Source organism: Panulirus ornatus, chromosome 64, assembly GCF_036320965.1.
Source record: "Panulirus ornatus isolate Po-2019 chromosome 64, ASM3632096v1, whole genome shotgun sequence".
Classification (NCBI taxonomy): domain Eukaryota; kingdom Metazoa; phylum Arthropoda; class Malacostraca; order Decapoda; family Palinuridae; genus Panulirus; species Panulirus ornatus.
In genome coordinates, this window is record NC_092287.1 from 21028278 (window position 1) to 21039047 (window position 10770).

Consider the following 10770-nt stretch of genomic DNA (forward strand, 5'->3'; position numbering starts at 1 on the left):
CTCTGAATCCCTTCGTTTGATTGTCTCCTTTCTTTTTTAAAGTCTATTCTTGGATTATATTTCTCAGTTCCATACTTTCCTCATGTCTAATGAAACCTCAATACAATCTTCAATACTAATTCATTAAGTTTCTTCAATTCTCACTTCCAGGTGCTGTTACTTCCTATCCTTTAATTGCCATTAATATCCTGAGCTTTGTGGTTTCCTATAACTCAACCTATAATTATTCTCTGATCCTTTAAAGGAGAGAGAGAGAGAGAGAGAGAGAGAGAAAGAAAGTGTGTGACTTTCGCAACTCCCGTTCTTGGTTGGTTATTTGGGCTTTCGACGACCTATCGACTCTCGGGTTCTTGAAGCCGTCAACGTCGAACTAAATCCACAAATCTTAAAATCTCAAAAACCCTTCTATCAGGCGCTCAAAACAATCTAATGACCATACACACCGCCCTGCATCTATAGTCCTTTTGGCGCAACTCAAAAAGAAAAAAAAGGACATGGAGAGGGATTACAGGTTATAATATACGCAATAGTCGAAACAGAAAGTGGCAACTCGCGTTAAAGGCAACACCTGGGAGATGCTGCACTCTGGCGGCAGCGGCCGGTACTACTGTACCTTACGCCAACCTTGATCAAAGATAGAGTAATATGGGCCTTGTTATAAATGCTGTGCTTGTAGGCTTAACAAACAGTAGATTTAGTTTGTGGATACCGTAAGTGGAAACCATAAGAACGCAGCGCTACCCGTCGATCAAGGTGAGGACTGAAATCAGTTGAGTATTGTACAAGCACAACAGAGCTTGCAAAGACTAGACTAGCTGTCGGCAGAATCCAAGGAGGATATACACGACCACCTGATATACATCATTACTATTTGGTATTCATACAATGAGATTTGATTTGAGTATTTTCAATAGTATGACTCAAGCCTGGGTTTGAATAGGGTTAAGGTCATTACTTTTCTAATGAGGTTGGAAGGTATGGTAGTAAAGGTCAAGCACACTCAAACACACGAAATTAAACTATAGTTCCACTGGGCTCAGTTTTTGGACCACTGCTGTTCCTGTTCTTTTCACAGAACGTCAGAGAAATAATTGATTCACACCTGAGTATATCCAGAGCTGATGCTAAAGCTAAGAGAAGGGAGGAGTATTCCGAGTTATGACATTGGACTAATTGTTTGTTCATAAAATTTAAGGACATTGCCAAAAGGTGAAAACATGAACATTGAACTAAGAACAAAGTGACCGTTCGTAAAATTTATGGAAATTGCCAAAAAGGTGAAAACAAGAACACCGTGAAATGAGAACAAACTGACGCATCATTTTGCTGGGTAAAACGCCAGATCACTTCAAGGAAAGCAGTCAAGAACTTAATTATTATACGTGTAAATGTTAATAATCAATGAAAGATTTCATAAATGTCAAGAAAATATCTTTATCATACATTAGATCCCAGCTAGAGTCCACGAGGAAGAACATAAGATTGTAGGAGAGAATCGACTACAAAAACACGAAATAAAAAAAGTTTAAGTTCACCAGTCACAGATTTGAACACTGGGAGATAGACAAAAAGGAAGCATATCCACTGAAAAGTTAGTCTAACATGATGATAATAGTAATAAGTTTACAGAAAATGAGTGAACGGAGATCAATCCCAAAGGTTCTCAGATGTGTATCTTGTACCATGTTCGGCGACATTCTTTGTAATGAAATGTAAAGCTACTTCTGTTATATATATATATATATATATATATATATATATATATATATATATATATATATATATATATATCCATAGGATAGGGGAGAGGGAATACATCCCACGTATTCCCTGAGTGTCGTAGGCGACTTAAAAGAGGAGGGAGCGGGGGGACTGGAAATCCTCCCCTCCAGTTTTCAATTTTCCAAAAGAAGGAACAGAGAAGGGGGTCCAAGTGAGGATATTTCCTCTGTTCTTGGCGCTACCTCGCTGACGCGGGAAATGGCGAATACGTATAGCGAGAGAGAGAGAGAGAGAGAGAGAGAGAGAGAGAGAGTTGCGCGGTGTCGCTGGCAGCAGTTTACACCGCGAGCCTGATTAGTTGTACAAGACAATATCACTGGGATCTCGTTAAAGAACTTCTCAATCCAAAGGAGTCCACATTTCCCTGCTACTGAAAGTAGCACAGCCTTGAGCTCCAAAAGCTGTCTCCCGCGTTAGCGAGGTAGCGCAAGGAAACAGACGGAAGAATGGCCCACCCCACCCACATGCACATGTATATACATAAACCCCCACACACGCACATAGACATACCTATACATTTCAACGTATACATACATATACATCCACAAACATATACATATATACACATGTACATATTCATACTTGCTGCCTTCATCCATTCTCGTCGCCACCCAGCCACACATCAAATGGCAACCCCCTCCCCCCGCGCGCGCGCAAGGTAGCGCTAGGAAAAGACAACAAAAGACAACAATTCGTTCACACTCAGTCTGTAGCTGTCACATGTAATGCACTGAAACCACAGCTCCATTTTCATATCCAGGCCCCACAAAACTTTCCTTGGTTTACCCCCAGACGCTTCACATGCCCTGGTTCAATCCACTGACAGCACGTCGACCCCGGTATACCACATCGTTCCAATTCACTCTATTCCTTGCATGCCTTTCACCCTCCTGTAAGTTTAGGCCCTGATCGCTCAAAATCTTTTTCGTTCCATCATTCCTCCTCCAGTTTGGTCTCCCGCTTCTCCTCATTCCCTCCACTTCTGACACATATATCCTCTTTGTCAATCTTTCTACACTCATTCTCTCCATGTGACCAAATCATTTCAATACACCCTCTTCTGCTCTCTCAACCACACTCTTTTTATTACCATACATCTCTCTTATCCTTTCATTACTTAATCAAACCACCTCACACAAAATATTGTCCTCAAACATTTCATTTCCAATACATCCACCTTCCTCCACACAACCCTATCTATATCCCATGCCTCGCAACCATATAAGATTGTTGGAACCACTATTCCTTCAAACATACCCATTTTTGCTCTTCGAGATAATGTTCTTGCCTTCCACACATTCTTCAACTCTCCCAGAACCTTGACTCCCTCCCCCACCCTGTGACTCACTTCCGCTTCTGTGGTTCCATCCACTGCTAACTCCACTCCCAGATATCTAAAACACTTCACTTACTCCAGTTTTCCTCCATTCAAACTTACCTCCCAATTTACTTGTCCCTCAACTCTACTGAACCCAATAACCTTGCTCTTATTCACATTTACTCTCAGCTTTCTTCTTTCACACACTTTGCCAAACTCAGTCACCAGCTTCTGCAGTTTCTCACCTGAATCAGCCACCAGCGCTGTATCATTAGCAAACAATGACTCACTTCCAAAGCCCTCTCATCCACAACAGACTTGCCCCTCTCTCCAAAACTCTTGCATTCACTTCCCTAACCATCCAATCCATAAACAAATTAAACAAGCACTGAGTCATCCCGCATCCCTGCTGCAAAACGACATTCACTGGGAACCAATCACTTTCCTTACATGTGCCTTACATCCTGATAAAAACTTTTCACTGCTTCTAGCAGCTTACCTCCAACACCATATACTCTAAATACCTTCCACAGAGCACCTCTGTCAACTCTATGATATGTCTGCTCCAGATCCATAAATGCTACATACAAATCCATTTGTTTTTCTAAGTATTTCTGACATACATTCTTTGAAGCAAACATCTGATCTACACATCCTCTATCACATATGAAACCACACTGCTCTTCCCCAACCTGATGCTTTGTACATGCCTTTACCCTCTCAATTAATACCATCCTTTTGATTTTCTGTACATGCCTTTACCCTCTCTATCAATACCATCCAGTATAATTTTCAAGGTGCAAGAGGTGAAAAGAAAGGCAAATGAGAGTTGTGGTGAGAGAGTTTCATCTAATTTTAGGGAGAATAAAAAGATGTTTTGGAAGGAGGTAAATAAAGTGCGGAAAACATGAGAAAAAATGGGAAATTGGTGATGGGGGGTAATGGGGAAGTAATAACAAGTAATGGTGAAGTGAGGAGGAGATGGAGTGAGTATTTTGAAGGTTTGTTGAGTGTTTTTGATGACAGGGGGCAGATATAGGGTGTTTTGGTCAAGATGGTGTACGAAGTGAGAGGGTCAGGGAGAATGGTTTGGTAAACAGAGAAGAGGTAGTGAAAGCTTTGTGTAAGATGAAAGCTGGCAAAACGGCGGGTTTGGATGGTATTGCAGTGGAATTTATTAAAAAAAGGGGGTGACTGTATTGTTGACTGGTTGGAAAGGATATTCAATGTATGTATGGTTCATGGTGAAGTGCCTGAGGATTGACAGAATGCATGCATAGCGCAATTGTACAAAGGCAGAGGGGATAAAGGTGAGTGTTCAGATTACAGAGGTGTAAGGGATAGGGGAGAAAGAATACTTCCCACGTATTCCCTGCATGTCATAGAAGGCGACTAAAAGGGGAGGGAGCGGGGGGCTGGAAATCCTCCCCTCTTGTTTTTTTTTTTAATTTTCCAAAAGAAGGAACAGAGAAGGGGGCCAGGTGAGGATGTACTCTCAGAGGCCCAGTCCTCTGTTCTTAACGCTACCTTGCTAACGCGGGAAATGGCGGATAGTTTGAAAGAAAGAAAGATATATATATATATATATATATATATATATATATATATATATATATATATATATATGGATTGAACCAGGGCATGTGAAGTGTCTGGGGTAAACCATGGAAAGTTTTGTGGGGCCTGGATGTGGAAAGGAGGCTGTGGTTTCTGTGCATTACACATGACAGCTGGAGACTGAGTGTGAACAAATGTGGCCTGTGTTGTCTTTTCCTAGCGCTACCTCACTCGCACGCTGGGAAGGGGGGGGGTACCATTTCATGTGTGGCGGGGGGAATAGATGAAGGCAGCATGTATGAATATGTACATGTGTATACATGTTTATGTCTATGTATGTATATGTATGTATACATTGAAATGTATAGGTCTAATGTATATGTGCGTGTGTGGGCATTTATGTATATACATGTGTATGTGGGTGGGTTGGACCATTCTTTCATCTGCTTCCTTGCACTACCTCGCTAACATGGGAGACAGCGACAAAGTATAATAAATATGACAAATTATATGTATATATGCAGTCTGTTGTGGATGAGAGGGCTTAGGAAGTGAGTCAGTTCATGTTCGCTGATACAGCGCTGGTGGCTGATTCGGGTGAGAAACTGCACAGGTTAGTGACTGAATCTGGTAAAGTGTGTGAAAGAATAAAGTTGAGAGTAAATGTGAATAAGAGCAAGGTTATTAGGGTCAGTAAGGCTGAGGGACAAGTTGATTGGGAGGTAAGTTTGAATGGAGAAAAACTGGAGGAAGTGAAGTATTGCAGATATCTGGGAGTGAACTTAGCAGTGGATGGAACCATGTAAGTGGTTTGAGTCACAGGGTGGGAGAGGGGGCGAAGGTTCTGGGAACAATGAAGAATGTGTGGAAGGTGAGAATGTTATCTCAGAGAGCAAAAATGGATATGTTTGAAGGAATAGTGGTTCCAACAATATTATATGATTGCAAGGCATGGGCTATAGATAGGATTGTGCGGAGGAGGGTGGATGTGCTGGAAATGAAATGTTTGAGGACAGTATTTAGTGTGAGGTGGTTTAATCAAGTAAGTAATGAAAGGGTAAGAAGCACTTTATTTACCTCCTTCCAAAACATCTTTTTATTCTCCCTAAAATCTAATGATACTCTCACCCCAACTCTCAAAATTGCCCTCTTTTTCACCTCTTGTACCTCTATCATGGGCTCCTGCCACTTTCTTTTATACATCTCCCACTCATCTGCACCAAATACCTCTCTCTTCTCTTTCACTAACAATCTTACTTCTTCATCCCACCCTTTCTAATCTGCCCACCTCCCACCTTTCTCATGCCACAGGCATCTTTTGCACAAACCATCACTGCTTCCCTAAATACATCCCATTCCTCCCCCACTCCCCTTACATCATTTGCTCTCACCTTTTGCCATTCTTCACTCAATCTCTCCTGATACTTCCTCACACAAGTCTCCTTTCCAAGCTCACTTTTTCTCACCACTCTCTTCACCCCAACATTCTCTCTTCTTTTTTGAAAACCTTTACAAATCTTCACCTTCACCTCCACAAGATAATGATCAGACATCCCTCCAGCTGCCCCAGGACATATTTGTAAGTCTTCGCATAATAGTGCACTCAGAACAATCAGTGGCTGCTTAGCAACCACAAGCACTTAATATTTCAAGTGAAACAAAGATCTTCCCAGTAAAATTTAGCTTAACATGCTTGGCATTTAATTCTATGCACTATGCAGTATTGAAAAAGTAGTACAAAAGGTCAAATTTTTAGCGTATAATTGAAACTTTTTGAGAACCAGCCTGAAGAGAAGTGAAAAGGTTAAAATCCGCCTTCAAGATCATTCAGTTCTTTAAATTCTCAGTTAAATACCATCCAGATTGGAGATCTATAGAGTTCTAAACATATTCACATTTATTTATCTACTGATATATTTATTCAATAATCCATTCATGTCACCTCATTCCAGTTCATATAGTTTCTGAAGTTATATTAAACACCTTGCCTCTGGATATTGCCAGTGTCTGATGTTACGCATCCTACCTCAATAACAGAACTTTGTTAGTATTTCATGCTTGGCATATAACAATCTCTTCATATCATTATTATTAAATGTTAATTTGAGAGTATAATGTCATTATCATACATAAAAGACCTCAGCTTTATGTAGTCAGCATTTGAGGTTAACTACCAAAATTCATTTTATTCTCATTAATTCATGTAAGTCTTATCTTTATCATATCTCATTTACCTTCAGCATTTTAATATTAATGATTATTTTCTTATCATTGGCAGCTCCTGGTGTTCAGCAGAAGAACATATGTATATCTAAACTTTCTTGTCAGACAAGATGCAACAAGAACAAATTATAGATATCAAAAGACTGAAGAATCATTTCCACATTAACATTCTACAGTTATACAAGCAAGCACAAAAACCAAGCAGCATCAGTATAATTATCTATAATGAATAGAGCAGCAACAACAAAAAATGCAGCTAAATATCATCACCAACAGAAAGAGTACACAGCAACAGTAATAGCAGGAACAACAGGAAGAGCACTGATTATAGTAAACTTATAGTGATTTATTTAAGAGTTGATACAATGAAACAAGTGAAAGTAATCTAAGGAGGAATTTTCACGATCACTGAAAAGGAGAGTCATTGCTACATTTCCTAATGACAATACTGTTGTTACTCTTTAGCATAATCAAGCTATTCATAATTCTCTGAAATTAACTTAACAGTAACAGTTCATGAAGACAAGGACTGTAGTTAATGCTAAGCATGAATAAAGTCTTCAGACTTTACACTGTATATGAAAACTATGTTATGGAGACATATTCCATGATTCATTTAATTTCCCATGCCATAATCTCAATATGTAACAAATTTGAATTATCACAGTTACAGAGCACATATTATTAGCTGTTCACTGCCAGTGCCAAACTAACTGTCCAAATTACCCCCAGAAATTTCTGAAATGGTACATTGTAAATAGAGAGTCTTAGATAAAAATGATTATTATTATCTCTTGAAGGTGATTGTAAGATATATGTACAAAATATTCATTTGATGTTGCTGGAATTAACCTATGAAATACATGAAAATTATCATACACATTGTTTTATAGCAGACATAAATAGGAGAACTGCAGTGTAAGAACGTGTTCAAAGAGACTACTGAATTTTTCATATTAAGAATAATGGTGAAAAAAATAGATCAAGGGATATAGATTGAAATTATAGGAACTGCTAGGGCTAACTTGTTTTGCTGGGAGTGGTTGTCGTGTTTCATGGCATGGGTGATGAGTTGGATAAGCTTTACCCAATGTTATGGTCATAGACAGCAAATAAAAATAAACTCTGGAGAGGTATCATATTAATTTTCTTGGTGCCAAAAGACCATTTACCATTTGAATACTATAGTGTGGCATATGAGTAGTCACACAGAAGATAAGCAAACTGAATGGGCACATAACCAAAAGACTCTCTCTCAGAGGAGTCAGTTGAACAAACAAATGAGTAGTCGAACAAAACAGAAGATATATGAATGTTCACAGTGCCAAAATACATTCTCCTGTAGGAGTGATTTAGTGTGGCACATGACTATTCATACAGGAGAGAAGGCACATGAATGTCCACACTGCCAAAAGGCCTTCTCCTGGAAGAGTCGGTTACTGCAGCACATGGCTGTTCATACAGGTGAGAAGCCATATGAATGTTCACAATGCCAAAAGGCCTTCTCCCACAGAAGTTATTTAACACAGCACATGAATATTCACACAGGAGAAAAGCCATTTGAATGTTCTCAGTGCCAAAAGACCTTCTCCCAGAGGAGTCATTTAATGCGACACATGAACATTCATACAGGAGAGAAACCTTATGAATGTTCTCACTGTCAAAGAACTTTCTCCAGGAAGAGTACTTTAGTGCAGCACATGACTGTTCATACAGGAGAGAGGTCATTTGAATGTTCATACTGCCAAAAGACATTCTCCCAGAAGGGTACTTTAGTACGGCACATAACTGTTCATACAAGAAAGAAGCCATATGAATGTTCCTATTGCCAAAGGGCCTTTTCTCAGTGGAGGACTTTTGTGAATCATACAACTATTCATACAGGAAAGAAACCATATGAATGTCCTCAGTGTGAAAATGGATTTTCCAGAAAGAGTAGTTTAGTTCAACACATGACTGTTCATACTGGAGAGAAGCCGTATGAATGTTCAGTGTGCCAAAAGACCTTTTCCCAGAGAAGCCATGTAGCAAAACACATGAATATTCATACAAGAGGGAAAACATGAATCTCAATTGCCAAAAGACCTTCTGTAATAGGAGTATTTTAGTATAGCACATGATTATTCATGCAGGAGAAAAATCAAATTAATATTCATTGTGCCAAAATGATGTTTCACAGGGATGATTTAGCCTAGCACATGACTACTTATGCGGAATAGAATTTGAATGAATATTCACATTATGAGAAGTCCTTCACTTGAAAGAGATGGTTTGCATCACATGATGGATCATGCAAAAGAACAATGTGTACAGGGGTAGAATGCCTGTACAATGAGGAGGCAGTGCAGCATATGACAGTTCATACAGGAAACAAGTCACAGTAATGTTCACAATGTGAGATGACCTTCTCCCAGGGAAATTATTTCATGAATTACATGAAAGTTTACATATAATCAATGCATTTGCTACAAGACTAGTCAAACAGGCCACTTAGCTTGCTATACTGAATATCATTGTGACATGATGATGTCAGCAAACATTTGAGAACCACTTGATACCTTACTTGAAGATAGGAAAGTCCTGTAGTCCTGAGAAAATGAAACACAAAATTGATGATGATGCACTTGCTATTATCTAGAAATGTCCCTCTGTCTTCCATGCAGGTTTAGATGGATGACACTGATAAATTTAGCAAACTTTTTTGAGCTTTATGATGTTAATCTTGGTGTTGAAGATTAAGGAATAAAATTTGAAAATCTACCACTCATATGATTACAGTGACTCCATCAGAACCCACAACCATTCTATAACTAATACAGCAATGATCCAATAACTCATGAAGTTTAGTATGGATCCTGAAGATATTACAGTACCTGTGAGAAGTTTGTCAAGAACACTGTCAACTTTATAACATTTTCCTGTAAAAAGGTACAATATATTTTTTACATAAGATCACCTTGGATGAGTATTTAATCGGGTGACTCATTTGTTATGAAGGCACCATTTCAGGAACTAGTACATTCCTTGATATGATGGTGATAATCTTTTTATCATATGATTTTCTACTCTTCATATTTCTACTGCAGATATTATTATAAAGTAAAGAATATTAGTATAAACTTATATACTGAAGAGGGATGATTATTTGTTGTGAGTTATTTATATGAAGCATCCGGGATGATGCATTGTTGACAGAAAACAGATAATGTAGAATTAGTTTTTAATAACAAAGATTGAGAGTTATTTAGGCAAAAAATTATGTGCTTTCATATAACTTATATCAAATTTGATCATTAACGTTTACTTTCATATGATCCTTATATTTCAGGACTATATACTGGCATACCACTGGTGTAGGTTTATATAGTTGATGGTTCTTTTTGTGTTCGTTCGTAAATAAATGATCAAATTTGCATACTCAGGAGTCTTTTTCTCCTTTAAAGGTCTCAAAACTGTAAATTAAAGCAAAATGCTCCTTCATAAATAGGCCGTCTCTTATGAAACATGTCTCTGCATTTACATGTACAGTCAACATATACCACATACATCCAAAACTACCCATGACATTACTTATACAGGATTAGAAAGAAAAAAATTATAAAAAGAATATGAAAAAACGTCAATGTACTTATACTTGGAGTATTCACTGCACATATTCTATAAAAGCATATGCATGTGTATGTGCATACATTTAATACCTACAACCAACACCTAAAAAAAAGTGTGCTCCTAAACACATTCAAACGTCTTTAGGTACTGGACCACTTATCTAGCATTAACTGTCTACACCCAAATAACAAGTCAGTGTACTCTTATGTATATTCACCAAATACATGTAAACCCCAAAATCATATGGTTGTGCCTTCACACACCCAAAGTGGTTATATGGA

The 10770-nt window shown here is 38.4% G+C and overlaps 1 long non-coding RNA gene across 1 annotated transcript; it reads left to right on the forward strand.

Annotated features, from left to right (window-relative positions):
* The first annotated feature begins 586 nt into the window (after positions 1-586).
* On the forward strand, positions 587-10295 carry LOC139746362 (uncharacterized). Its single transcript, XR_011712140.1, has 2 exons — positions 587-753; positions 6936-10295. It is a non-coding gene; the product is annotated as an uncharacterized lncRNA (long non-coding RNA).
* Positions 10296-10770: the final 475 nt, after the last annotated feature.